Source organism: Pongo abelii, chromosome 12 (assembly GCF_028885655.2).
Source record: "Pongo abelii isolate AG06213 chromosome 12, NHGRI_mPonAbe1-v2.0_pri, whole genome shotgun sequence".
NCBI classification, from domain to species: Eukaryota; Metazoa; Chordata; class Mammalia; order Primates; family Hominidae; genus Pongo; species Pongo abelii.
In genome coordinates, this window is record NC_071997.2 from 132,453,478 (window position 1) to 132,480,666 (window position 27,189).

Below are 27,189 nucleotides of genomic sequence, written 5' to 3' on the forward strand. Positions count from 1 at the left end.
CCAGCCTCCTGCACAGCAACGACGCACGTGCATGTCACAGGCACTAAAAGGACACATTTCAAATATATGGCCCCAAAACAGCAAGTATGTGAGGCACAGTGTGTGATTGGCTTGAGTTAATCTTCTACACTGAAAACATACATCATAGCATCGCATTGTGCTCCATAAATATCATACACTTATGATTTGTTAATTTAAAATAATGTAAATTATAAGCAAAACATAATTAGAAGCCTAGCGGTAAAGAAAATCCAGGTCTAAATGGCTTTCATGAAAAACTGTCCTAAGTGTGTAAAAGAAATAGGGCTCAACTCACATCTCATCTTCCCAGGATAGGAAAAGAGGAAACGATTCTCGCCTAATCTTTTGAGGAGAGAATAGCATGGATGCTGAAACCTGGAGTTCACTACAAGAAAGAATTATTATCATTTAATTTTTCCCCAAAAAGTTGTTTTTTGGGGGAAATTTTCCAAAATTTCCCAAGAAGTGCAAAAATAGCTAAACAGTTTAACAAATCACCATACAGTGAAATTTTAAATCAGAATAACACACCGTGATCAGGCTGTGTATTCTGGAAAATAAGGACTGTGTAATGACCAAAGATCAACAGAATCACTGATGTCGGCAAAAATAGCAGAGAGGAAAATCCAAGGTCTGTCCCTTCACAGAATCACTGAAAAAACTGAGCAAAAACGGTCAGAATCAACTTTGTCAGAACTCTAGAAACACCGAAGGTTTATAGTAACCAAGCAGATGCCTGAGAGATTCACCACAGACGTAGGAGGCGTCTGTAAAAACACCTGCCCTGCCCCAGCCCTGAGGCCAGGCAGCAAACGATGTTTCTATTACTCTTGAAATACACAGGAGGTTTACAGACTACACAAAAGAAAATAGAAATTATTAGTAAAACCTGACTTTTAAAAACAATGGTTCACTTGATGATAAGACAGAAATAAATTAATTCTATACTATTTCCATTATTTCTAATTATATGTGTGAATATATAGTAGAGTTAAATTGTAAATCTTTGATCCAAGACATATAGCATTTAAACACAGCAGATTTCCTTTTCTGATATTTAAACACATTCCTAAATTGATACAGATAAATTGGTTACAAATTAATGACTACTTTAGAAAATCACCAACTAGTGCTATAACACATGAATAGATTTTAAAGTAACAAAATACAAAACAAGTAATTCATATCAGGGTAGAATACATGAAATTATCTAGATAATTCAAATATTAGAAAATTGGACGTCTCATCTATTGAGTATACTTGCATTTCTATAACTAACTTCATACATTAGCTAATTTTCACATAGTATTTACATATAATATTTTTAAAATGTCTTAACCATTTTTCTTTCTCTGGTCTAAAGGGAGTATATCACAAATTATATCTTCAGTTAACCTCAAATAAAATTTCTAAAGCTCCTAAAACAAATCTAAACAGAAATAACATGAATGGTTTTAAATAGAATAAGACTTTTACTTGAGACATTTTTTAAGAATGTGGAAAGATAAGGCCCGGCACAGTGGCTCACGTCTGTAATCCCAGCTACTTGGGAGGCTGAGGCGAGTGGATCACCTGAGGTTGGGAGTTTGAGACCAGCCTGACCAACATGGAGAAACCCTGTCTGTTCTAAAAATAAAAAATTAGCCAGGCATGGTGGCACATGCCTGTAATCCCAGCTAAGTGGAAGGCTGAGGCAGGAGAATCGCTTGAACCCGGGAGGCAGAGGTTTCGTTTGAGCAGAGGTTGCACCATTGCACACCTGCCTGGGCAACAAGTTGATAGATATGAATATTTAACAGCATGAAATTTCATTTCTCCATAATGATATATAAAAACAACAATTCAAGAATTCCAAAAGGATTTATAATGGAACTAGATAAATTGATTCTACAATTTATATGTGAGAGTAAAGGATCAAAACTTGCCCCAGCGTATCTCAGAAGAACAAGGTTAGGAAACTACTTTGCCAGGTATCAAGTAATAGAAAACCACTATTGCCTAGTCACAGCACAAGGGGAAACAAACAGATTAGAGAACACAGAATAGACCGCTAGGAACTGAGCATCTCCTATATTCAAACAATGTAGCGCAGACATATTATTGTATATCAGTGAGTGAAAGAGGTTCCTGCAGTGAACAGTGCTGGAATGCCTGGTTATCAATATTGAAAAAATTAACTTGGATTCCTGTGTCTTATCTTGCATTTATTTATTCCACATATAGTAGGCATTTTAATTTGAAAGGAAACCTAAAATATCCGCAAAAAAGTATGAAAATATCTTTATGAGCTGAGGATAGAAAAATATTTATTCAAATAAAAAAGCATGAGTCATGCATTAAGAGCTTGCTGACTTAGCACATTAAAAATAGAAAATTCTATTAATCAGAAAACACCATTAGAAGAAATATATGAGCTGCAGATTGAAGAAGATAAGTGCATGACATATAACTGACAAAACATTACTGTTGAGAATATAAAAATAATTACTGGGAGTTAATCTGGAATAGAAACACAGCACTGTGTGTGTACACGTGTGTACCTGTGTGTACACCCATATACACACAAATATACAGACGCGCATGTGCATGCGTTCCAGATACAAGGAAACAGAGGCCAATAAGTGTTTGAAAAGATGTACAATGACATTGCAACCAGAAAAATGCCAACTGAAACCAAAAAAGCTATTTCCCTCGCATCAGACATTAAACCTCCTGCCCACAGTGTGCACTGGCCAGGAAGTGGAGGAAAGGGAGCCTCAGGCTCTCCTGGGGCAGGGACTCTGGGAAGGTGTGATTTGGTTGTTATTTACTAAAGTGGACAGGTGCATCTCCTAAGACTCAAGAAACCCACTTGCAGATACAAACCTTAGACACACCCTTACATGTGTGCCCCAGACGTGGCTCAGGAATGTTTACAGCTGCACTGCTTTTAATAATCCAGTGTTGGGGAGGCCTTCAATCACTTGTAGAATGGATAACATCTTGGGTATTTTATGCTAAATAATGTTATAAACACATAAAAATAGAGAACTATACTTTTGTGCCTCAACATAAACAGCAAAATGAGCAATACATTGTTTAAGTATGAATAGGTAGATAGACAGATAGATGGATAATCGATAAATGATAGATGATGGCTAGATAGATAACAAATGAATAAATAGATTATTAATAGATATATACCATATAGATAAATGATAGATGGATAAATAGGTGAAAGAAAGATTGATAGATGATAGGTAAATAGTCAATAAATAGAAAGCTAGATGACAGATAAATAAATCCATAGAAAGATGATGGATAGATATTAAGATAGGTAGATAGACAGATAGACAGACAGAAAGACAGTAAATTATCCTGAGTTCTCTGGAGCTCAGCGGATTTGCTGACTCTATATTGGGGGTGCAATCCCAAAACAGTAGGATGAGGGAAGTGAGGCCCCCGGAGTTTGAAAGTGCAAACCAGAACAGTTCAGGGGAAGTGAGGCCTCTGGAGGTGGAAAGTGCAAACTGGAACAGGTCACTGAGCCCCAGCTCTGCAGCTGATGGGACGGGATGACCACGTGGTCTCGTGGGGGATTCCAGGGGAGTCACTGGTGGGGAGGGGTGAGACAAGCTCCCTGACTCATCTCTCAGGGGCCCACTCCTCCCTCTCCTGCAGTTCCAAGCCATGAGGTCAACCCCTCAGGAACCAAGGGGGAAGCCAGGCCAGGGCCTCTTTTGGAAAAGACAAAGACATGGCAGGTTGTGGGTCATTAAGACAGCCATGGTTTCCCTCAGCTGCTAGCAATGATTGGAGGGCAAAGACTCGCAGGCTCAGGTGGGATTTTAAGCAGAAGCTTCCTAACTCTCCCAGTGAGAGGAATGTGTCCAATTCACAGTCTCCAGCACAAATGACCAACTGTTCTGTTATCATAAAACAATTCTGCCTGCCATGAATATTTACAATGTGTTGTGCACATTTTACAAAAGGTCGTGTTTGCCAACCCCCTATCTTAGTCCACATTCTGTTGCTATGACTGAATGCCACAGTTTGGGTAATTTATACAGAATTGAGGTTTATTTACCTTCACACTCTGGAGGCTGAAACATCTGAGAGGGAGATGCCAGCATCTTTGGAGGGCCTTCCTGCTGTGCCATGGCCTGGCAGGAGCCATGAGATGTGCCCTTCCTCACTTCCAGAGCCACCAGCCGGGGGGCCCCACCCTGATGACCTCATGGAGTCCCAGTTCCCTCTCAAAGACCCCACCTCCAAATATCATTAACATGTGACTTAGGGGTTAAATTTCTAACACAAAATTCAGGGAACACAGTGAAATCAAAGCACGTACCCAGGCAGCTGCTACAAAAGTCAGAGCATCCTGGGCCCAGCTGGGCAGACAGTCCAGCACTTGGAGCTCCAGGTTGTGGATGGGAATAAGAAAACAGTCCTCACACACAAAAGAAAGCTCATTCCAAGAACCAAAAGACAAAAAAATTGCAACAATCACAGAAAATATAATGCAGAATAAGGGTGTTGATATAAGACTTACATACATACTGTGTTACTGCTGTCAATAATGTAATCAACTTTCATTTTAAAACTAAAACATCACGGCTTATACAAACCGATTCTAACTATACTCTTGGTTCATTTTCTGTTGCTTATAACAGAATATTTGAAGCTGGGTAATTTATTTTAAAAGGAATTTGTTTCTTACACCTACGGAGGCTGAGGAGTCCAAGGTTGGGGTCTGCACGTACTGAGGAACTGTGTGCTGATGGAGGCTCTGCCAAGTCAGAGGTGGCGCGGGAATTGCTTGGTGACGGGCTGAGTGCTAAGTGCTCACTCATGTCTCTCTTCCTCTTCCTGGAAAGCCAGCAGTCCCTCTTCCATGGCAACCCATTAGTCCATGAGTCCATGTGTAGCAGGATAAGCCGCAGACAAAACCCCTCAGACACCAAGTTAAAGAAGGAAGGGTTTTATTCAGCTGGGAGCTTTGGCAAGACTCACATCTCCAACAACCGAGCTCCCTGAGTGGGCAATTTCTGTCCCTTTTAAGGGCTTACAACACTAAGGGAGGCCGCGTGAGAGGGTCGTGATCAATTGAGCAAGGAGGGGGTACATGACTGGGGGCTGCGTGCACTGGTAATCAGAACAGAACAAAACAGGACAGGGATTTTCACAATGCTTTTCCTTTCAATGTCTGGAATCTATAGATAACAGAACCGATTAGGTCAGGGGTCAATCTTTAACCAGGCCCAGGGCGCGGCGCCGGGCTGTCTGTGTGTGGATTTCATTTCTGCCTTTTAGTTTTTACTTCTTTCTTTGGAGGCAGAAATTGGGCATAAGACAATATGGGGGGTGGTCTCCTCCCTTACATGGATGGAGGAATCCGTTCATGAGCCCCCAGGATGCAGTCACCTCTTAAAGTCCTCCCTCAATGCTGCCATGCTGGGGATTAAGTTTTCACAAGATCTTTGGAGTGGACATTCAAACTACGGCCACGCTACAGTGAAAATCTAAAACCAGTAGACAATCCATCTGCATTCGTTTTCTATGGTTGCTGTGACAAATCACCACAAACTGTGATTTGCAGCAACACAAATCTATCCTTTCTTCTCAGTAGGCTGGAAGCCTGATGCAGCTCCTGGGGACTAAAGTCCAGCACTGTGAAGCTGCATTCCCTTCTGGGCTCTGGGCAGAAGCTGCTTCCCGGGGTTTCCAGCTTCCCAAGGCCTTCACCATCCTGGGCTTAGGGCTCCCGCCTCTCCTCCAGCTCCAGCAGCCCCTGAGCGCCCCTACGCTCCCCGTGTGGCTGCACTGGGCCCATGGGGACAACCCAGTGTGGTCTCCCCTACATCAAGCATGTTGAGGAGCAACCACCACTCCCTCCATCCGCAGCCTCAGCTCCTCTGCACAAACCCACACACTCACAGCTGCCAACCATCCAGAGAAGAGCATGTGTGGGGTGGCAATGATCTGCCTGCCCCATTGTCTCTGAGGTTATTTTAGGGGTTGGAACAATAAATCACAAATAATATGAATCTATGTACTGATTTCGCTACCTCTGTGTACTGTCTGCATTACTCTGGGTTTTCTGGGTGAACAAAGCCACTGTGAACATCACAACAGTCATGGGGTTTTCGTAGAAGGAATATGGGTTCAGGAGGCGTGGGAGAAGCGGGTGAGGGGGTGGCTGAGGCTCCGAGCTTTGTTCCCAAGGATCACCCATGTGGGAGCTCTGGGAGCCTCTGAGGAACCCACCACTGGCCTCAAGGCATGAGGCAGACCAGAAGGTCCTGGATGCCCAGTTGGCTGTGGCCCCGCCTGGCGCCCTCCCTCCATGTCCCCGCGAGCCCCTTCGCTGACCAACTGCAGCAGAGAGAGAGTCCCTGGAGAGCAGCTCCTGGTGCCCCCTGTGCCGTGACTCCCCCCGTGCCGTGACTGCCCCCGTGCCGTGACTCCCCCTGTGCCATGATTCCAGTCCACAGCCAAAACCCAGAGCGCTCAGAAAACACCTAACCACAGCCTGTGGGGGCCCCTGTGTGAAAGACACCATAGCTGACATACTCTCACCATCACAAGACGAGCTCCCTGGGCTCTGGCATGGGTGGCCAGGGCTCCGGAACTCCACCAAACCCCAGCAGGGTCACCCGACCTGGGCCCTCCAGACCTCCTATTCTCAGGACATCAACCCCAGAGCACCCCCGGCTGTAAATGCTTTCTGCTCCTGAGGGAGGTGAATCCTCCTGGCCTCCGCATTGGGCCCAGGACTGCTTTTCTCAAGAACCTGGGAGCCGTCCCCCAAATTCCTATTGTGAACCCAAAATATCGAAGACAGGTCTCAACGAATTTGGAAAGGTTACTTTGCCAAGTTAAGGACAGGCCCGTGACAGCCTCGGGAGGTCCTGAGGACGTGTGCCCAAGGTGGCCGGGCACAGCTCAGTTTTACACGTTAGGGAGACGTGAGGCATCGATCCATATGTGTAAGAGGAACATTGGTTCGGTCCGGACAACTCCACACGGGGAGGGGGACATTCCTCAAGGGACTTCCTAGTAGGCAAATTGTGAGAGGTATGTAGGGGTTTTTTTTTTAATCTTTGTAGCTATTTTATTTAGAAATAAAACGGGAAGCAGGTTTGCCTGACGCAGTTTCCAGCTTGACTTACCTTTGCTGAGTGATTCTGGGGTCCGGAAATGTATGTTCCGTCCATCATGAAGGGCCCCAGCCTATCCCATCACGGTGAGGGGCGGGACATGACCTGCCAGCCTATCCCATCACAGTGAGGGGTGGGGCATGACCTGCCAGCCTATCCCATCACAGTGAGGGGTGGGGCATGACCTGGAGCCGCAGTTGGCAACGGGAGTGGCTTTAGCCCACAGACCACCCTAACATCTTGCACTGTCTGGGGGCTCCCCGGGCTCAGGAACACCCACTTCTGTGGCCGGGAGCTGGGCTCAGCCACATCCCTGCAACTTCTCCGGGACACCGCCATCCAGCTACGCCGAGGCCTGACGGCGGCTCCATGTTTCCTGCCAATGGCCGTGCTATTAACTTGTGAGTAAATGTGCGTCATTCGTACGTGTCTAAAACTTGATGGGGAGATTCTAGTCACATAAATTCTATTATTTGGAAGAAATATTATACAATTAAAGATGGACTATTCACTTTTAAAGCTTCCTCGGAGAAATCAGTGATCAGAATTCCACAGTTGAATAATTAAAGCTGAAGACTAATATTGGAATGATGGATTTGTACTGAGACATAAAACCGTATATGCAACAGATTCAAATACCCAAAAAGAATACACTTAAGAACTATTTTACAGTTGATAGATCCATATATTTTGCAAATTGAATGGCTGTAGAAATTTTTATGCAAATATAAATTGCAAAGTCGAATAAGTTCATTTCTAGGGAAAGTCAGGAACTTTCTGAGGAAACTGCGTCAGACACCTTCCAAGCCTATGACTCTATAATGTGAAAATAATGGCCGTTGATGGAAAATCCGTGCCTTTAATGACAGGCAATTTTATGTCTGTGCTGCCTTTTGCAAAGGCGGTCCTTTTCTCTTTAGAATTCTTTAGGTTCCTTTTTTTTTTTTTTTGAGACAGAGTCTCGCTCTGTCGCCCAGGCTGGAGTGCAGTGGCGTGATCTCAGCAAGCTCCGCCTCCCGGGTTCACGCCATTCTCTTGCCTCAGCCTCCCGAGTAGCTGGGACTACAGGTGCCGGCCACAACGCCTGGCTAATTTTGTGTGTGTGTGTTTTTTTTTAGTAGAGACGGGGTTTCACCGTGTTAGCCAGGATGGTCTGGATCTCCTGACCTCGTGATCCGCCTGTCTCGGCTTCCCAAAGTGCTGGGATTACAGGCGTGAACCACCGCGCCAGGCCTAGAGTTCTTTAGGTTCTTTAGATTTCTTTGTGTTCTTATAGAGTAAGCAGAATTGTATATCAAATCCAATAACAGATACAATTTTTTTAAATGCCTTCACATTAGGTTTCATAGCAGTTTGAGGAAAAAATAATTTCTCTTTAAAACTGAACAGACATAGAAAAAAGAAAATTAAGCCTCTTGTTTCCCTGCCTGAAAGTGTGGGTCAAATTCTTCTGTTTATCTGTCCAAGCTCTCCACAGAGTTCAGTTAACTGACATTTTAAGTATACACTTGTAAAATAGGGTGTAATTTTTGTGAGAAGCAGGCTTTTACATCCGTGGTAGTTCCTCCTGCTGTGGATGGTGAGGAGCCCCCTGCACACCTCAAAGGGCCTGAGTCAATGCAAAGACCGGCCCTCGCTTCCTTCCTCCAGGAAAGAGAAAACCATCGCCTTTGCAAAAGACAGCAGAGACAGACAATTGCCTGTCATTAAATCCACGGTTTTCCCATCAACGGCCGTTATTTTCACATTATGTAATCATAGGCTTGGAAGGGCTCTGAAGAAGTCTCCTCAGAAGGTCCCTGATTGTCCAAAGAAATGAACTTCAATTTAGCAAGCCTCTGCCCCCCGTCGATTGTCATTATAAAAACGTATTTACATCCCTATTCACTGCAAATTTAACAATCCAATCGCATCCTTCTGTTACAGATACAGAAAGCTCACATTTGCCATCACTGTTTCCCTCTCCTTTACAAATCACTTCACCCTCTGACCAGACCCCCTCACAGTCACTTTCTAGAACTCATTCTGGTGCCAGCTGTCTTTATGGACAGAAAATTACATTTTGAAATCAAATCAAGTGTGTTCTATTTTCCATCCAAATAAATCTGGAGCACTGTCTGCCTCTTTGGATACTCTTAAAACTACCTTTTTGCTATGCCATAGCACACAAATTCAAAACGCCTTCAAATGTTGAATCATCTTTTATTGTCTTTTTTTGTTGTTAAGTTCATGAATCCTTACAAACGTAAAATAAAAAGGCAATGGACACAGTTGAAGGAGAGTTTGGGTTCTTTGTGAGGAGTGAAGGTTCTGAGTTATCTGACATCTCCCTGTGACGCTCTGCCCGAGTACTTTCCTATGCGTAATAAATATAGATGAACCCACGGGAAACTTTGCCAGACTCTGCCATCCTGAAGACGTAGTCCCAAAGAGGAAACCCCACTCCCTCTCGGGCTTTCGCCCAGGCTTGGCCCACAAACCTTACAGATGGCCACAAAAAACACACGCACATGCACACACATATACAGACATACACACACAACTCCCTTGCACACACGCACACACAGGTATATACACACGTACACACTGGTGTATATACACACGCACACACAGGTGTATATACACACACACAGGTATATACACACACACAGGTATATACACACAGGTATATACACACACGCACACACAGGTATACACACATGCACACACAGGTATATACACATGTACACACAGGTATATACACACACGCACACACAGGTATACACACATGCACACACAGGTATATACACATGTACACACAGGTATGTACACACACACACCCAGGTATATACGTACACACAGGTAGACACACACACACACCCAGGTATATACGTACACACAGGTAGACACACACACACACAGGTATATATACACACACAGGTATATACACACACGCACACACAGGTATATATACACACACAGGTATATACACATACACAGGTATATACACACATGCACACACAGGTATACACACATACACACACACAGGTATATACACACACACACAGGTATATACACACATGCCCACACAGATATATACACACGTGCATACACAGGTATATATACACACGTACACAGAGATATATACACACATACACACAGGTATATACACACATGCACACACAGGTATATACACACATGCACACACAGGTACAGACATGCACAAACACACATACACATACATACTCATATGCACTACACCACTGCACACATGCACACATGGGCATATATACAATGCATACATGTACACACATGCACACACAGGCACAGACATGCATAAACACTTCCATACACATGTACACACATAAACATGTGCACTATACCCCTGCACACATGCACACACTGGCATATACACACATGCACACACATATACAGACATGCACACAAGCACACACAGGTAAATACACATGCACACACATACACACATTCACTGCATCCCTACACCCCTGCACACACAGGTATATATACACAGGCACACACATGTACAGACATGCACACAGGAATGCATATGTACAGACATGCACAAGCACTCCCACACACATGTACACACATGCACACACATACACACACACACTACACCCCTGCACACATGCACACAGAGATATATACACCTGGGGAGGGGCTGGGGGACAGACTCTGTCCAGCAGGGGTGTGTGGGCTCCTGGAGCAAGCCCTGGAGTTGGACCCAGGCAGTCTGAGCTCACACTCTGAGTTGACCCTACAGGACTGACAGCAGCCTGGACCCTGCCTTCTCTGGCCCTAAAGACAGAAGTGTTTCTACCATGAGATTGTTGTGAGGTACAAATAAAATGATGAGTGTTCTTTAATTTCCATAGAGCATTTTGGTTCCTAAGAACAAGAGCTAGCCGTCGCCGGTGATCACTGTGTGCTGCTTGCAGGGTCTTGCTTTTCACCCCAGCATCCTCAGGAGATAGGTACCATGTCTCCCCACTTATTGGATAGAAAACTGAGGCATGCGGAAGAAACGTCACTGTTCAAAGATCTATGATTAATAAAGCGGCAAATCAATCCTTAAATCCATGTGGACGTGCAATGCCAATGCCCATGTTCTTATTCTTAGCATAACCTAAAAAGTGAGAGCTTAGAATAAAGCACATACAATTTTAAACTTAGATGGCAGCTGAGTGTCTTTGGAAAACATATAAGTAATTACTGGAAGCAGATCACATCAATATAGAAATTACGATGTTAAAATTCTCCAGAGAATCCCCTTGACACCAAGGCTGGCACCTGTCCTGTTGAGGCTCTTGGAACACGTCAGTGGTTACATTTTTGTTACGACTTTCACTTTATGGTTACAGATGTACACAAAAGAAAGAGACCATGAGATTGGCCTTGTCATTCTAACATTATATCCCCATTATGATGCCATTCTAAACTAGATCTGGAAATTATTTCTTCATTATTTACCGAGACAGATTTCCCCAACTATTTGAAACTGCAACCGAAATTTCTCAGTGCCTTCAGCAATTTCTATCTCGGTACTTGGTGAAGAGGGGGAGGTTTGTGGGAGGTTAAGACACCTTTTCTGCTCCTACTCATTTATTCAAAAGCCAGTATTCACAGTTGATTTATGAGATCATGGGCAGCTCTTGGTCAACGTAACAGGGAACAGTCCAAAGGTGAACTGAACCCATGAAATCTGAAAGCCCATCAGAAAAGACTCACTGGACAAATAAGTAAGTAAAACACAAAAATATTGCCAACCTCAACCCAACATGATGAAAGGCAGGAGAGTAACCCTGGGAGCTGCCACCCACAAGGAAGCGTCTCCTTCTCCATCCACTCCCAACCATCCTGCATCAGCCACAATCATACTGACAAACTCACATGACCTGAGAACTGTCACTGTATGGTTCATCAGCATCAAATAGTTCTTCTTGAGGGATCCATTCAAAGTCCTGGGGTTCCCTGACACCCACACCCCAAGCCGGTTCTCATCAGAGGCAGAACCACACCCAGGTGAGGCCTGAACACCCAGCCTGTGATGTGTTGCACCTTCCAAGCCAGCAAAATCCCACTCAAGGTGCAAACGTCCTCCCTTCCTCCGTGAACCATTTATGAACTCCAAATTGAGCCACGTATCTCCTCCCTATGGGCTCTTATTTAAGCATTCACTGCTGTTTATTATATTTTTTCAGGATTTTACAGAATTTAAAAACAAAACAAAACATGGACTTAAGTAGAACCGGTGCTGATGAAGCAACTTTAACACCCACGACGCCAGTGACTGTGAACTGAGCCTCTGGAGTTTCAGGGCTCACAGACATTTCAACCTGAGTAAATTCAGACCTAGCCACACCCTCCACCCATGCCTGTGCCCCAGGCCAGAGCTCACATCCCAGTGACCCGCAGGTCCCTCTGCTGTAATCAGAAAGTCCCCATAGCTCCCTTTAACTTTGTTTTAAAGCACCAGTGACCGGCACGTCCATCGGCTGTAATCTGAAAGTCTCCATAGCTCCCTTTAACTTTGTTTTAAAGCATTCTTGTCCACTCCAGCAGCAGACCCTCCTAACCCTTCTTCCCAGATGCATCACAAATACATCCTTACTGTGCCGCTGCCCCAATCCAAGCTCAGGAGACCCATCTCCTCCCTGGACTGCCACACTCTCTTTCTCTCTGTCCTCCCTATTTCCACAATTAGCCCCTGCAACCCAAAGCAACAGCAATGATTTTCAAGCACAGATCAATTCATGATTCATCCATGCAATCTCCAGAGAAAGCTCCAATTTCCTCTGTTATCTGTGGCTGGGTTGAGGTCAAGCCTGGCTCCTGCCTCCACTTCCCTATCTCAGCCCTGTCCTGGCCTCACTGCCTCCTCCAGTGCCCACATGATCTGAGCTCAAGCCTGGCTCCTGCCTCCACTTCTCCCATCTCAGCCCCACCCTGGCCTCACTGCCTCCTCCAGCGCCCACATGATCTGAGCTTGTCCATGCTTCCAGCTCATTGTACCCCTGTGTTTTGGCGTATCTGTGGCTTCTCAGCTTTTCTGAGTTAAACATGTGGCTTTGCGGAGACCTGACTGCCCTATCCAAAAGGACCCATGTTCTCACCCACTCCAATTCTTTTCTTCTGCATAAGATTTATTCCAATTTTAAAAAACTTTATCTTCATTGTTACTTTCTGTTTTGTTCTATCTCTTCTGACAGGCTGCATATTCAATGAGAGTACAGTGTTTACTTTTGTAAACAGAGTTCCTGGCCCAGAACAGGTTAACAGATATTCATCAAAAGAAAGCAAGAGCCAGGCCTCACTCACTGAGCTAAAAGGAAATGTATAAAACAAACCAGAATAAAGTGGAAGGAATCACTCTACCCAATTTCAAAACATTATATTGCTGCAGCAGAAATCAAAATTCTGCAGTACTTGCGACAGGATAGACACATAGGTCAATTGGACATCTATAGGCAAAAAAAAAAAAAAAAAGGAAAAGAAAAAGGAGAGAAAGAAGATCAACTTAAACCCCACACCTAATATATCAACTGTAAATGGATCAAGACTTAAATTTAAATCTGAAAACCATACAGCCTTTTAAAAACAACACAGGAGAGAATCTCTGGGATCCGGGTCCTGGCAGAGTTCTTAGACCTGACACCAGAAGCAGGATTCCTAAGACAAGAAATTAATGAACTGGATATCCTCAAAATTAAACATTTTGCTCTGCAAAAGCCCATATGAAGAGGATTAAAAGACAGGATACAGACTAGGAGAAAATATTTTGCAAAGAACAAAAAAGGAGCAGAACTTTAACATAGAAAGAATTCTCACAACTCAGCAGTTTAGAAAAATTCAATCAGAAACTGGGAAAAAAAGCATTAACAGACATTTCACTGAGGAGGATACACAGATGCCAAGCAGGGTGTGGAAAGATGCCCCAATCCTCAGCCTTTAGGAGAATACAGATCAAACGTGCAACAAGCTGTGGCCACACACCTATCAGAGCAGCTAAAATTAAAAACATAAAATAGTGACAACAGAGAACGCTGGTGAGGATGCAGAGACACTGGAGCACTCAGCAGGTTGGGGGAGGTGAAGTTGCAGAACCACACTGGAAAGCACGCAATAATGATACAGCCCAGCTAGTGCATTTGGGAGCATTTGTCCTGAAGAAATGAAGACTCAAGTTTCCAAAAAAGCCTGTAGAATCTCTGGGAAAATGTCCTAAGGGGCAGAAAGTGTACAATGTCTTTATCTTTGTATCATCAATACAGAGACCAATGCCTTGAAGTGGCATCTATGTAAATGCTTGCTAAGTGAAAGACTCATTTACAAATAACAAGGAACATGGGTGAAAGCCCTGAGGACCTGGATGTGCCGAGTGCTTCTGGTTTAATTCTCACAGCACCCTGGAAAGGTACTTACAGTCAAGTTTATGATAAAAATGAGGCCATTTGGGGTAAAATAAAGCACCTTGCCTAATGTGACATAGTGACCATCTGCTCTGGAGTGAGCAGCTTGTCAGTGCAGCACTAACGCACCATCTCTTCCCAGCCCAGCACTCAGCCTCCACACCAGAAGGTCCTCAGAAATGAGGAAGGCAAATAGAAAGCAAGTGGTTCACTGCTAAGGAAAGTAAGTTACAAACAATGTCAAACAAAGCGCTCAGACATGCGTAATTCCGGCACAAGGCTTAGGGTAAGGCGTGATGTTTCCCCACTGGGTTCGAAGAAACAGCACTCACTGGTTCCTCACTGACGTCCTTCATTCTGATAATACAGATTCCCTTCCTTGTGCTGCTGACTGCTCAATTTAGGAAGATCTCTTCCTTGACTTAGGAAGCTGTCAGTGCACACAAAGCAATCTTGTCTACTACTATGAATATGCCCAAAAGAACAGTGTGAGAAATAATAGGATCCTAATTATATGTTCTTTGGTAGATGGTGACACATAAATACAAAATCAGTTCCCATTTGCACCTGCCTGTAGAATATATCCCTTCACTGATATCTGTTCTTCAGCAGTACCTAGGTTATTTAAGTAGGAATATACTGCTACATATTGTTGATGATTTCTTATTGTTAAAGCTTAAATAGATTTTTTTTCTTAGTATAATAGTAGTACCTGTGTTGTAGAAAATATGCAAGCACTGAGAAGCAAAAGGAATATGGCAGTTATCTTACAATCTTCAGAAACATATCTTGCCTACATTTTGGTATAAGTTTGTCCAGGAATTTCAAATGCTGCACAGGGTCGTTTGGGCTGACTGAGCTGTAGTCGAGATGCCTCTGGTGCATACAACACCTCTAAGCACCTTCTCCCAGGCTCCACTTACATTTGTTAATATTCACGGGCACCTTCCTTGTCCGTGAGGAGGATAAAGGAGTGTGTATATGTGTGCACAAGCACAATGTGGAAGAGGTTTATGTCTAAAGCTTTGAAGAAAAGTGGATGATTAGGTGCTTTTTATGAAAGTTCAAGTTGGAGAGTCTGTAGTTAAAGAAAGAGCTAGAAACCTAGGTGAGTTTACCAGAAAATCCCTGGGAAAAATGCAATAGAAGAAAGCTAACAGAACTCTATTAAAGAAAGGCTTTAAGAGACAAGCAGAGAGATCTCAAAGGAGAAGATACAGTAGAACATGCCAATAATTGACCCCTCCACAAAAACACAACAAACAGCAGCGCCCCAACATACAGGAAGCATTTGGCAGGATTGCAAGAGGAAACAGAGAGTTCTGTCATAACAGTTGAAGACTCCAGTACCTCACTTTCAATTATAAATAAGACATTTAGGCAGAAGATTAATAAGGAAATAGGGGAGCTAAACAACACTATAAACCAAATAGACCTAGCAAACATTTACAGAGCACTCCACCACCACCAGCAACTTATATATTCTTCTCAAGGACACATGAGACATTCTCCAGGAAAGACCATATGAGAAAATACTTTGAGACTAACAAAAATGAAAACATGACATACAAAAGCTTACGTGATGCAGCAAAAGCAGCACTGAGAGGAAAATTTATAGCTGTCCATACTTGCACCACAAAAGAGGATCTCAAATTCATAATCTACCTTTAAACTGTGAAGAACTAAAAAACTAAGAGCAAACTAAATGCGAAGCTAGTATATAGAAGAAAATAAGGTTTAGAGCATAAATGAAATAATAACAGAACAAAAAAGAATAGAATCAATGAAGACATAAGTTTATTATTTGAAAAGATAAACAAAATTGGCAACCTTTAGCTGGATTACTGCAAATAAAAGAACAACTACAACTTAGAAACAAAAAGTGGGGGTATTTCTACTGACTTTTCACAAATAAGAAAGATTACAGGAGAAAACTGTAAAGAATTACATGCAAACAAATGAGATAATGTTGGTAGAATGGGCAATTCATAGAAGCACATAAATTACAAAAACTGACTCAATAAGAACCACAACATCTGAAGAGCCTTATAACAAATAAAGTGATTGAGTCAACAATAAAAACCTACTACAAAATAAAAGTCTCAGACCAGCTGGCTTCACTGGTGAATTCCAGCAAACACTTAAAGGAGAGTTAACACCAGTCCTAGTCAAACTCTTCCAAAGAGTCGAGTAGAAGGGAACACCTCCTGAGACATTCCGTGAGGCCAGCACGGCCCTGACAGTGAACAGTCTCTTCAGCAGATACTGCTGGAACACCAGGATATCCAGATGCAGAAGAATGACAGTAGACCCGTATCTCACACCTTCTACCAAAACAACTCAAAGTGGATCAAAGACATGAAATGAGAGGTAAAACCATAAAAGGCTTAGAAAAAAAAACAGAGATATTGGATAATATCTTACTGTCTTAGACATGATGCCCAAAGCACAAGGAACAAAAACAATCAAATACAAATTTATCAAAACTAAAACCTTTTTGGTTTTTGCATCAAAGGACACCATTAGTAAAGTGAAAAGACAACCCACAGAATGGGAGAAAATGTTTGCAGATTATGTATTTGAAGAGGGTCTAGTGTTCAAAATATATAAAAAGACTCCTGCAACTCAAAAATAAAAAGACAACCCAATTAACCAATGGGCCAAGGACTTGAATAGACATTTCTCTGAAGAAGATATACAAACAGCCAACGAGAACATGAAAATATGTTCAATGTTAAGGAAATACCAATCAAAACCACAATGAGACACCATTTTACAACCACCAGGATGGCAATAATAGTAATTAATTATAATAATAAAAGTGAGGCCAGCCACAGTGGCTCATGGCCCAGCCGCAGTGGCTCACACCTGTGATCCCAGCACTTTGGGAGGCCAAGGCAGGCGGATCACTTGAGGTCAGATACAACAGCAGCCTGGCCAACATGGCAAAACTCTGTCTCTACTAAAAATACAAAATAAATAAATTAATAATAAAAATTAGCTGGGCATGGTGGCAGGCACCTGTAATCCCAACTACTCAGGATGCTGAGGCAGGAGAATTGCTTGAATCCAGGAGGCAGAGGTTGCAGTGAGCTGAGATCTCACCACTGCACTCCAGCCTGGATGACAGAGTGAGACTCCACCTTAACAAAACTAATAAATAAAGGTGGACGCAGTGGCTCACACCTGTAATCCCAGCACTTTGGGAGGCTGAGGGGGGTGGATCATGAGGTCAGGAGATTGAGACCATCTTGGCTAACATGCTGAAACCCCATCTCTATCAAAAATACAAAAAAATTAGCCAGGCATGGTGGTGGGCACCTGTAGTCCCAGCTATTCAGGAGGCTGAGGCAGGAGAATGGCGTGAACCTGGGAGGTGGAGCTTGCAGTAAGCCAAGATCACGCCACTGCACTCTAGCCTGGGTGACAGAGTGAGACTCCATCTCAATAATAATAATAGTAATAATAATAATAATAATAAAACTGTTGATGAGAAGCAGGGGCCCTCATACCTCACTGGCTGGAATGCAGAGTGACTCAGAGACTGGCAGACAGTGAGGTGGTTCCTCAAAAAGCTAAACACAGAATTCCCGAGTGACACAGTAATCCCACTTCTAGGTATATATCTAAGATAAATGAAAACATATCTGCACAGAAAAATGTACCCAAATTATAGCCACGTTATTCATAATATCCAAATGGTAAAAGAACCCACACATTCTTTAGTGGATGCATGAATGAATAATTAAGATACATACGTACAGAGGAATACTGTTCAGTTATAAAAAAGATTTAAATAGTATACCTGCCACAGAGTAAATGAACATCAGAAACATGGCAAGTGAAAGAGATCAGACACATCTCATTTGATGCTTTGCATATCTGCAGAGACAGAAAGCAGATTAGTAGGTGCCGAGCCTGGAGGAGGTAAATGGAGTCACGGGTCCAGGGTGTGCTAGGCTGATGAAAAATCATGAAACTCGAGGGAGATGGTGGCTGTAGGACACTGGACACTGTAAAGTGGATAATTGTGTCTTTTATGAATTCAATTTCAATTAAAAAAAAAAGAAGTGGCAAATGGTGAAAAGAATTTTCTGTGAGAAAAAGAAAATGATGAATGTTATAAAGCTTCTGGTGTTTTTAAAAATAAGAATTGTAGAATGAATCAGTGCTTTCAATTATGTAAATGTATACATGATTTAAAAGTAAACATTTAAAGATTAACCATTAACAGAAAGAGACAGACATGGATGGAGACGCAGGACACAGGTTTGGGGGAGAAGACCCTTCTTCCTGCGTGGTGGACTGTGCAAGGCTCTGATGTGTGGACACCAGAAGCTCCGTGGCTGGCTTCTCAGCCTCCACGTTCTCTTGTAGATCAGCAGCATCTTTGAATTTTCACAAAGTGGAGCTCCTGAAAGAGACCTGGCAAATGGGAACTGGGGAGGAAAAAACGAAAGGCGGATGAACTCAGTGACCTCTGGGGCAGGTGGGCGGTGGCCTCACCTGACACCTGCCCGCAGGGATGCACCCAGCATGATGTAGGGAGCTCGGCCTCGTAAGCTCTGACTCTCAGATCAGTGGGCACTAGAACTACGAACGCTTATTCATTAGGAATAAAAGTGTCCCAAGTGGGACTTTCTCAGCTGAGAGAAATGCTCTGTGTCTTGACGGGAATGCGGGTTTGTCGGCGGCCACGTTGCCAAAGTCACTGAGTCACGCACAGAAGCACTGACCATCTCACTGCGTGTAAATTCTGTCTCCACAACTGAGCAAGGGCTGAACACGTCACCTGTTTTGTGCAGGGGAGTGAGTTAGCAATTCTGAAGCCATCTTGTTTAACACATGGGAAGTATCTTGAGGAGAGTGGTCTGTCTCTGACTGCTGGAGAGGACGTGGACGTGCATGGACTACGTTACATCGGAGAAGTTTCAGCCTCCTAAACGCGTATCATCTGGCTCTGCCCACTGAGAGGGCCCAGGAGCATCGAGCTCGCCAAGGGTCCGGAGCTTGGTTTCCAAATCTCATTCTCCACTGACGAGAACCAGGGTCCTGGAGAACGAGCTGAGTCCAAGACCAAGGCGGGGGAGCCTTGATGTCTTAGAGAGTGAGAAAGTCTTCAGAGAACGCGGGTGCGTGTTCAGAGACGCTTAAACAGCTCAAAGAGGCTCCCATCAGCTGGAGCTGGGACTGTTTTACAGCCAAACTGAGTGGCCGTAGTAAAGTATTGTGATAATTAACAGGATAAAAATCCATGAGTTTAGCCTGGTGTGGTGGCACTGTGGAGGCCAGAGGATCCCTTGAGCCCAGGAGTTTGAGGCCAGCCTGGGCACCCAGCCAGACCTGTCACTACAAAAAGGAAAAACAAAAAAGACTCTATAAGTCTATACTGATATAATTGAAACAAATAAATAAATGGTGTTAATAAGTGACTGATTAAATAAATAAATGAGAAGGAAAAGTTTTCACTCACAGCAGAACGACAGCAAGTAAATATAGAAGGAATGGGTGGTGAGTTTAGAAAATCATGAGTGAAGAGAAACAGGACAAAAAATATCTTCCCACGAATTACTCACTTATTAGTTACAAACAGAAATGTTATAACTTTGGTGGAGAAAACTGGCCAACGGCCCCTTAACCACGTGATCAAAGTCAGCATCAGCATGGAGGCAGGACGGCCTCACCTGCACCGGGATATTAACAGGAAGCCTGGCGAGGCCACTGGGGCTTCGGCGGTGCTGCTGCTGCTGCACAGACAACACCTGGATGGGACGTGGAGGAGGCATCAGCAAACCCAGACTGAGGGGCTGGAAGAAATCACTGGGCTGAACTCGGAGTGTGTCAAGGTAGGAGAGAGAAAGACCTCCCGAGGAGCTGCTCCACCTGAGAGAGGACGGCAGGTGCAACCACACAGCAGATGGCAGGTACAACCGCACGTGCAGCAGGTGACCCTGCCCCAGGTCTTCTTCCAGGACTCTGAAAAGAGAAGCTGTCAAGGGTATTGTTGTGTATTAATAAATTGGACACTAGATAATATAGCACTTAATTAAGTATATACATAGTGGATTCGATCATAGTATTGCATTACAATTAAATTTCCCAATAGTGATAACTGTGCTCAGGCTGTCAGGAAATACACAATGAAGTATTTAAAAATTAAAGAACCACTATGTCCACAACTTACTCTCAAATGGATCAGAAAAAGATAGATAGATAGATAGATAGATAGATAGATAGATGATTAGGTAGATAGATAGATAGATAGATAGATAGATAGATAATGTGATGGGGCAAAATGTACCAGTTGATGTGTCTGGGTAACACATTGTCTACAGTTGTAAAAATTATTCTTATAACATTTCCATATGTTTGATATATCAAAATTTCAAAAATACAAATAATTTCATCCTCCGAAAATGGCAACAATAAATGAAGGAATGAATAAATCGAACTTGATTAAAAGTTTACTTTTATTTATGAAAAGACATACAAGAGTGAGAAAGCAAGGCGATGTCTGTGTGCATGTGTGTTACAAAAGAGATGTCCATGTAGCTCATAAATACATAAGCAGCTTTGCACCATCCATGGGCATAGAAATTGGTGCAACCACTTTGGAAAAATGTTTGGTGATATCTACAATGGAGAAACACACACACATACACACATACACACATACACACACAGGCACTTGTGAGTTAGTAGTTCCACTACTCCCAATATAAATGACTGCTATGCCCACCAAAATAGAGACACAAAAATGTTTATAGCAATTTTATTGATAAGAGCCAAAAAACTAGAAAGAATCTAACTGTTCAGCTGTAGTTAAATGGATAAATATGTTGCACAATGGAATATTATGTTGCAACAGAAAATATAACAAACTGATTACACTGCAAAACTATGAATCTCACTGCTATAACGTTGCTTGACAGAAGCCAGAAGCAAGATAATACATATGATAACATAAGATATGTATTCATATGAAATTCAAAATAGAAGTGAAATGAATCTTCAGAACAGGTTGTGGTGATGTTTGCTCCCAGGGCTGCTGGCCGGGAGGGAGCAGGGATCAGCCTTTGTGGTAGATATGTTTAGTATCTATACCCAAGTAGTGTGCACACAGTTGTGTATATGGGGAAAATCCACTGAGCTTCATGTTTGAAATTTGTGGTCATTGCTTTATGTAAACGATACTTCAATATATAGAAAACTAAAATTAAAGATAAAGCATCCTTAATGTATTGCCATAGAATGGTGACATATAGAACAATTAGGGCACGATAACTATGTTTCATTAATTTCACATATTTCTCTCATCATAATACTTAATGATTTCATGGCATTTCATTTTATGCATATGCCATAACATTTTTGATAATTGCCTGTTCTTGAATATTTAGTTTATTTCTAATATTTCATTTCCAATATTTTCTCTAAATAAACACTTGATCAATTGTTGCCTCTGTTACAAAATCTCACCGTGCATGCTTTTTTTTTTTTTTTTTTGAGGCAAGGTCTCACTCTGTCAGCCAGGCTGGAGTGCAGTGGTGTGATCACAACTCACTGTAGCCTCGACCTCCTGGGTTCAAGCGATCCTCCCGCCTCAGCCTCCTGAGAAGCTGGGATGACAGGAGCATGCCACCATGCCTGGCTAATTTTTTCTTATTTTTTGTAGAAACAGAGTCTCATTATGTTGCTTAGGGTGGCATGCTTATTCTTTTGGTAAAATGCCTGGTTGTTAAATTGCTGAGCACATGGTAGGAACCATGCTAAAGTTGTTCTAATGCATTCAAAATGTCTTCTATCAAAATTGTGTACTAATTTATGTTCCAGCATGACAGCCCCTGAAGCACTCTGATTATGGAGACTCTGTTCCTCTCTGCACCACACAAGCTCTTTTCATCTTCCACTTTTCAGTTTCCAGTATCACATGTGGGTCACTTACTTGGCCCACCCACATAGGTATTAATAATGTAGTTATGTCCCTAACTTTTCCTAAAGGGCTCATATTTAATGTCCAACCATGTGGATGACGTTCACCAGCTGACACCGGAGGGGGTTGATGTTGACGCCTCTTCTTTCTCTTCCTCCTCCTCATCCTCTTCCTTGTCTTGCCCCTTCGTGTTGTTATGGCAAAATAATATTCAAGGCAGTGTGACCTTGTGAAGTAACCAATATAATAAATCGGGCTGAAAAATCCAATCTAATCTATAGATGACCAATCAATGCACACATACTTTTCAAGCAAACATTTATAACTCTTTTCAATGAGAAAAGTTTTTTTGGCAAAAAAACCTTTGGCAAAAATTTAATAATGTTCATATTCACTTCATTTTCCTGAAGAAATAAAGGTCATAAGCATTCCCACAATATATCCCTGAGCCTACCACTGGTAATGAATCAATATTCTGCTAAGTCTCCAAACTTCTAAACCATAGAACAGACCAAGATTTAGGATTGAAAATAAGTTTTCCCATTGCATTTTGAAAAAAAGAATTCACACGTGCAAGGATGGCATAGAAGGCCTTTGTGACAGAGCCACTGTTTAATCCCCAGCCTCATCTCCATGACCAGCGCCTGCTGCCTCTCCACCACCCAACACACCCACCCCAGCAGCCACTTCAGCGTCCTGGTGTGTGTCTTCTTGCGATGGTCTGCCCCTTCCACCCTCTATCCCACACCTGTCGCCTCTTCGTCTGTAGAAGGAGTTATTTCAGGCCCCACCTAGAATAACGTTCTTCAGGAACCTTCCCACCCCAAGGCCCCCCCTCCGCCTCCCCTCATCCCCAGGGCTCCCTGGCCTCTGTGCAGCTGTCCCATCCCTGTCATCGTGGCTGTACTGTGGGGGCCCAGCCACGAAGTCAGCCTCACTGGCCCCACAGACCCTGCCCCTTCAGAGACCCTCACACGGAGGAGATTTGTCTCTAAAAAGACGTGGAGAGCTCCTCCTGAAACTGCTTTTGAGCTGCCTCTAAGGAGCAATGTGACCTTGATCAAAGGGCTGCCTTGGCCTCTAGAAAGGAGGGGTGTGGAACTGAGGAGGCCTAAATCCCCTTCCCTGTGTCATGGTTTCCAAGAAGGACGAACAAGCTCCCCCCACACGCTTAACCCTGCCGCGTGTCCCCCACGCTGTACCTCGGTGTCACCGCGTTTGAAAGACAGCGTAGATCTGCCTGCAAACACACAGGCTTCTGCTGACGCTGGCCTAAAAGTGATCACAGCAGCAGTACCGACCCGATCCGCCGGCCCCAGCTTTCACAGCTTCAGCACTTGACGGCTTCACAGGGGATTGCATTAAGCTGTTGCTACGTGATAGATACCCAATATATTTTTACCAAATGAGTCAATTTGAATAATCATCTAGACTTGAGGTTAAATGAAAGCACAGAAAGGGTCAAGAATTATTAAAAGAACAGTTAACAAATGTTATAGAAATTCACCATTCAAGGAACGGGGGGACGGCGGTGGGGTGGGAGAAAAGGTGCAGAATCCTTGCAAGTCTTTTTAGGACTGAAAGCCGAGAAAGCTAAAGTGAGGTGGTCATGCATCCATCTAGTGGCCAGGCTCGGTAACAGGAAAATTCCCCTTAGTCCCTACAGCAAGGTGATTCTCAGGGAAATCATCGGGTTCCTGAATCCCATGAGTAATCAGTGATGGCTAGGTTATTTTTCTAATTATTGATTATTACAGTAGTAACAAAAATTAGTTAATAGAGAATAAATCTAAGTAAGTTGAAAAGATATAAACAAATGATTAAAGGAAAATTATGTATTTCTTAATCGTGTTTTGAAATAAAAGCTAAAATAAAATACACCATGATCATTGTTCCCTATGGATTAATAGTTTATAGTATATTTTACTCGGCTCACAAATGTGCCAAGCAAGACCCAGGAAGGCCAGACGCTTTGCCTGAAGCCACACAGGAGCTTAAGGAACTCACGCAGGGTCAAGTAAAAAAGCAATGGAGCTGGGATCCAAAGCCAGAATTAGGCAACTCACACCACCAACTCGGGGGTTTGATGTAATAAGAGACAAGGTTAAGTTGAGTTTATTTATTATGCTTCACATGCTTCCAGCTGCATCTGAAAGGTGAGAGTGCATGGGATGGAAGAGGATCTAGCGGGTGGACGTGATCACAGCAGCTGCATCCGGAAGGTGAGGGTGCATGGAATGGAAGCAGATCTGGTGGGTGGAGGTGAGGACTACTGCAGCTGCATCTGGAAGGTGAGGGTGCATGAGATGGAAGATCTGGTGGGTGGACATGAGCATCCTGGGTATACTGAGTAAACTCAGCCAAGGATGCATTGCAGGAGGTGAGGAGGCTGACTGTGGTTTGGACGTGGTTTGCCATCTCCACCGAGTTCCATGTGAAACGTGATCCTCAGTGTGTTGGTGTTCGGAGGTGGGGCCTGGTGGGAGGTGTTTACATCCTGGCAGGAGGTGTTTACGTCCTGGGACTGAATCCTTCTTTGTGAGGTATTGAGTATGGCTTCACTCTCAGAGACTGGACTGGTTCCCGCTGGAGCTGTTGTTACAAGGTGCAGATTCTCCTTCTGCTTGGTCCTCTCCGCATCTATTCACTTCTCCTCTGACCTTCTCCACCATGTTATGACCCAGCTCAGAAGCCCTCACAGGGAGCCAAAGCCAGGCCCTTGAACTTCTCAACCTGCAGAACAGTGAGCTAAATAAATTACCCAGTCTCAGGTAATTCTCTTGTAGTCACTCAACAGGGAGATGGAAACACGCCTGACGGGCCTGCCTCTGTGACAGAGCAAGGCTTGGGCAGCTCGGGCCACCTGCACAGCCATGCAACCAGGGTCCCTTGAGCATGCAGGCAGGCCCTGAGGATGAAGTGTTGAAAGAGACCAACGACTTCTGTCTTTGGCCTTGAACAATTTCTCACCCTGGGTCCTCATTTCTTCTCTACAAATTCCCCTGGTACTGTGTTCACTTACTGCCCTGACCATGCTCCTCCAACTATTAAACCGCTACCCAGCTGGTTTCCCCTAAGCAATCTGCGGTTTATTCTCTGCTTTGCAGAATCATTGATGTCCAGCGATGCTTCTGGTTCTCCTTCTTCTGGGCACCTGTTAAAACTGCACTCTTCTGCCCCCTTGAGATTGTGCAAGGGCATTTGACTTGCCTTAGCCAGTGAAAAGTGAACTCTGCCATCGCTGGAAAGAAACCAGCAAGAGCTGAGTTCTTTGTCTCATGACAGACACCAGACACGTTCTAGACCTTTGCAGTCCAGTATGGGAGACACCAGCCACATATGGCTATTTAAATTTAAATTAATTAAAATGAAATAGAATTAAACATTCAGTTTCTCGGTTGCATTTGTCACAGGTCAAACGCTCAGAGCCATATGTGGCTCAAGGCTGCCATGTTGCACAGTGCAAATCCACAGAGCGTTTCATCCAATGGTATTGCCCTTGAAGGTAGGCATTCCACAGCCCGCTGCCCTGACGAGGGAAACACACAGAGCCTCCTCCTGACCCGCAACGCACATGTGGTAAGAGACAGAGCACACTTATTTTTAAAGACACTAATATTTTGGAGTTTTTGTGTCAGTAGCACGATCTATTCTATCCTGTGTGTTGCAAGTTTCTCCCAAATTGCTAAAAAATAAAAGAGTAGCTCAAAGCCATACAAAAAAAGATAAAGAACATTGGTAAAGTAATCACATAGGTAAATATAAAAGCCGGCATCCACCGGGCACGGTGGCTCACGCCTGTAATCCCAGCACTTTGGGAGTCTGAGGTAGGTGGATCACAAGGTCAAGAGTTCAGCCTGGCGAAGATGGTGAAACCTGGTTTCTACTAAAAATACAAAAAATTAGCCAGGCGCGGTGGCAGGAGCCTGTAATCCCAGCTACTCAGGAGGCTGAGGCAGGAGAATCGCTTGAACTCAGAGGGCGGAGGTTGCAGTGAGCCGAGATCGCACCACTGCACTCCAGCCTGGGCGACAGAGTGAGACTCCGTTTCAAAAAAAAAGCCGGCATCATTGTATTTTTGTTTGTAACTCCCTTTTTTCTTTTCCTACATAACTTGAAAGGCATAGGTGAGAGTTTTAGAGACTGGAGAAGCAGCTGTACATTCTTGACTCTCGGTGATACAGGTGCCCAGAGTGTGGAGATGAACTAGACGTGGCTCTGTCGCAACCCAAATCCACGTGATGCTTTGTAAAAATGTTTCTCTGGAATTAAGTTTCAAAATATAAAGCTAGAATTGTCCAGAGCCGGCACCATTTACACATGTACCTCTTTCCACCATGATCTTGTCTGTCCAGCTACTACTAAAACCAGGGAGGGGATAAAACAATAACTGTAATTGCTGTTAACTTGGTGCACGCCACACAAGGGCATCCTTTGTGACAGTAACATCTGGCTCTAGAGCTGTGTAGGATCAGAGTCTGTATGCTCTGGAAGCTATGCTGGGTCAATTCAAAATAGATCGCTGTAAGATTAGAAAGTTAATTGTAATGTCAAAGGTAAGCATAAAGAAAATAACTAAAAAGTGTATACAGATGAGAAATTAGTCAAGGATCAAAGGAGTAGAGTACATCAATCAAATACAAAATAAGGCTGTATAAGGGGAATCGTGAACAACAAAGACTTGAAA

The 27,189-nt window shown here is 43.5% G+C and overlaps 1 long non-coding RNA gene across 1 annotated transcript in view; it reads left to right on the top strand.

Annotated features, from left to right (window-relative positions):
• Positions 1 to 7,338: 7,338 nt before the first annotated feature.
• The window catches only part of LOC129057793 (uncharacterized), a 35,685-nt gene continuing 15,834 nt past the window's right edge, over positions 7,339 to 27,189 (top strand). Inside the window, exons 1-4 of the long non-coding RNA XR_008522575.1 lie at positions 7,339 to 7,561; positions 24,646 to 24,724; positions 25,071 to 25,273; positions 25,916 to 26,081. This is a non-coding gene — a long non-coding RNA (uncharacterized LOC129057793). The remainder of the gene's footprint in view (positions 7,562 to 24,645; positions 24,725 to 25,070; positions 25,274 to 25,915; positions 26,082 to 27,189) is intronic.